Source organism: Propithecus coquereli, unplaced genomic scaffold, assembly GCF_000956105.1.
Source record: "Propithecus coquereli isolate 6110/MARCELLA unplaced genomic scaffold, Pcoq_1.0 Scaffold253, whole genome shotgun sequence".
NCBI classification, from domain to species: domain Eukaryota; kingdom Metazoa; phylum Chordata; class Mammalia; order Primates; family Indriidae; genus Propithecus; species Propithecus coquereli.
In genome coordinates, this window is record NW_012148097.1 from 2,569,721 (window position 1) to 2,573,397 (window position 3,677).

Below are 3,677 nucleotides of genomic sequence, written 5' to 3' on the forward strand. Positions count from 1 at the left end.
TTTTTTTAGACAGTACAGGAGTTTAACATGAAAAGAAATTCCCCTGTCTTCTTCCTGATCTTCATCTCTACTCCCTAGAGGTAGTCACTGTTAACAGTTTCTCGGTTATCAGTTCCATAATATTGCCATGAAGATCGAGCACAAATAGAATTCAAAACAACCGGTCATTTAATGGACTTGTTCTGTCGTCTCAGAGGTGCTTGTCCCAAAGCTGAGGACTATTAGCTTTAATTTCTGTCCACTCCTAAGGAAGTTGCTAGATGATCCTGTAAATCTCACCAAGAGGCTACCGAACCGGCCCTGTAGCCACCTCCCCCGTGGCCTCCTGACCTATATAAGCAGAGGCCGGAAAGGCTGTGGGAGAATTTAGTCCAGGGCAGGTGTTCTTCATCTGTCCTTAGGGGGTTGTAGATAGAATTCAGGAGATTCACGAACGTGGATGGGAAAAACATTCCATCCTTACCTTCACTATCCTCTGCCTAAATGTAGCATTTCCTTTGAGCCTCAAAATAGGCAACAAACTCCAGTAGTATTAGCAATAACTGTAACTTCGTCACCAATGGAAAACACAGGTGTTTTCATATCACATACAGTTGTTGCCGATATCTCAAATATCATTTATATTCATCACTACTTAGAAAGTATGGTTACAACCTGTTACATATTGCGTCAATAAAGCATCATCTAAGTGACATAAGGCAGACACAGAAGGACAAATATGGCATCATCTCACTTACATGAGGAATCTGAAATAGTCAAACATAGGAGCAGAGAGTGGAATGGTGGTTGCCAGGGGTTGGGGGAGGGGGCTGTGGGAGGTGTTGGTCAAAAGGCACTAAGTTTCACTTTACATAAGATTACTAAGCTCTAGAGATCTACCATGTAACATAGTGCCTACAGTTACCAATACTTTATTGCATAAAAACTTGGTAAGGCCAGGTGTGGTGGCTCATGCCTGTAATCCCAGCACTTTGGGAGGCTGAGGTGGGAGGATTCCTTGAGGCCAGGAGTACAAGACCAGTCTGGGCAACATAGCAAGACCCTATCTCTAAAATAATAAACATACAAAAAAATACAAAAATAATTTAGAGGGCCAGGGGATGGGTTGGGGGATGAAGAAGGGGCCAGACTTTGAACAACAGCAACACAAGATGGCAGCCACCATAGGGCTTGGGAGTAAAAGTCCCTCGTAATTTTTGCTGTTGGAAGAACCCAGAGAAGGCCAGAAAGGTGTAGGAGATGGCGCAGTTAGCTGGGGTCTAGAAGACAACAAAGACATGACACAAGATGGACAGGGATGATAATTGGGCCTCCGAGAACAATTTATGAAAACCAAATATACAGCCTTAAAATAGAATGTGGACCTAAATACCCAGAGGCACTCCACCTTTGTAAGAATAGTAACAAAAATTAAGGTGAATGGAGTTAATAGTTCTAATGAAGTGGTGGACTCAAGAGCCATATCAGTGCTAGCAAAATGGCAGAATTCATATAGCATCAAATTGTCCTGCAAGAGCTTCGGCACCTATTGGTGTCTAAAGAAAACATGAAACTCCCTCAGCCGCCTGAAGGACAGTGTTGCAGTAACTAATCAGAAACAACCATGGGCTCTTCCCCTATTCAATTGAAGCAGTCTTCATTTTCCACAGTAGTAAATTTTCTAGATACATCTTAATAGACTTCCAAGTACTGGAAAGGAAGCTCCCATTCAAAAGCAATTTATCTTAAGATACTGTAAATGATATTTTTTGTCCATCTGAAATATATAAGTTGTGCCATAACATATCAAAAATAACTTGCTAAGAGGGTAGAGCTTAGATGTTAAGTGCTCTCATCGCCCGCACAAATGAAATAAACAAACACATAAATAAAGAGGGTGGGAGGAAAGTTTTGGGGGCGATGGATATGTTTATGATACAGATTGCGGTGATGGTTTCGAGGGGGCGCGCTTATCTCCAAACTCATTAAGTTGTATACATTAAATGTGTACAGCTTTTTGCATGTCAATTATATCCTGACAAAGTGATTTGTAAAAAAGAGTTATTATTACAGTATGGATGTTAAAATGATTTTGATAACCTCATTTTAATATAATTGGTTTCCTTCGTAATTCTGAATTTTTTATTTTATTAACTTAAAAACAGTATTCTAAGAAGGGGTCCGTAAGCTTCCCCAGACTGTCAGAGGGATCCAAGCACAGGAAAGATCCAGAGGGAGGGTGTGGCGTGGGCTGTTTCTCCTGCTGGCCCCGCGCACACCGCATGAGGGACCCCAAGCTTGGCGGGACCCCAAGGCCGGCGGAGAGCGCGACCTACCTGGAAGCAGGGAGGCTGCCGCGGTCCGCTCTGCTGGCTGCTTGCTGAGGGGCAGGAGTCAGCGGGTCCATCCTGGTGCTGCCACTGACACAGAACAGCGAGAAGGTTCCTGAGAGAGGTGGACCTGTGCCCCCCGGCCTCCTCTGGAGCTTAGACGTGTGCGTGAACATAGAAACTGGTCCCTACTTTTCAGCTAGAGAATTCTGAATGCGAAAGTCTTGCTGGAGCACCCCGTGCCAGCAGGACGGAGAGAAAGCAGGCAGCTCTCCGCCTGGAGCGGTGAGGATGCAAGGACACTGAACGCAGCGGGGACAGCCAGGCCTGCTGGTGCCCTGCCCAAGGAGGGGGGTGTGGAGCCCCCTCACCCCGCAGCCCCAGGCTGTGACAGACATAGCCGGGCAGGAACCTGAGAGAGGGACTCTGAGAAGAGACGACCTGGGAAGCATGAGAGGACAGTGCAGTGGCGAGACCCCAGGGCGCTCCTGAAGAAGCCACACAGGCGGACACCCTCAGAGAGAGCACTACGGCTGCTCGGACCTCAGAGAAAGCTCCTGTCCCCTAATCCAGTCACTTGCCTTCCCTCCAACCCCAGAAGGGTTGGGAGCAGCAGAGAGAGAAGAGAAAATGCAAAAGGAGCAAACAGCCCCCCTTCCAAAACAGGGACGGCACGTGGGGCCGGGGGTGGAGGGAGGAGAAAAACTTTTGAATGGATACAAAATTAATCTTTACCTCAGTTTACTGAACTTTGTAGTCCCTGAGATGAAATCTTAATCACCACAATGCAGCTGTTTCTTAAAACTGAGTGACTAAAGAGCTGTCTGTTCTATCCAAGGAGCAAAGAAGGGACCCAAAATTTGGAGATTTGGTGGCAGGAGTTGAAAAAAAATATATAAAGCCATTTTATGGTATACACCAAATAATTCTACTGGTCTTCTGCATTGTTTATCCATTCGTTTTCTGTCTTTTTTAAAAAAACACAATTCACTTTTTTCACTTTACTTATCTGAGTCACATATTTTTAAGGTTATGATTTTTAAAAACATGTAACTTTTTAATCCAACTGGAATTTATTTTGCCGTGCTGTGGGGGAGGAGAGGCCACTACTTTTACGCAGAAGAGGAGTGCCAGCAGGGCGAGGAGAGCCCTGGGTGGTCCCTGCCCGCCTACCTGGGAGGTTTCGGTGGAAAGATGTTGCCATTTCTCCTGAAGCTTGCCAGGCTCTGCTGGACTGAAGTTAGGCAGGCTGCTGCTCAGGCCCTGGGAGGGAGGAGAAAGGACAATGCCCTGAGTCACCTGAGAGACACCTCAAGTGCAGAGAGAATCTGTGCCCAGAGCTGAGAGAGAATGCGGGCCGCAAATGCA

General features: G+C 46.0%; 1 pseudogene; it reads left to right on the forward strand.

The window, feature by feature from the left end:
* The first annotated feature begins 1,151 nt into the window (after positions 1-1,151).
* On the forward strand, positions 1,152-1,591 carry LOC105812520 (annotated as a pseudogene).
* The last annotated feature ends 2,086 nt before the right edge of the window (positions 1,592-3,677 follow it).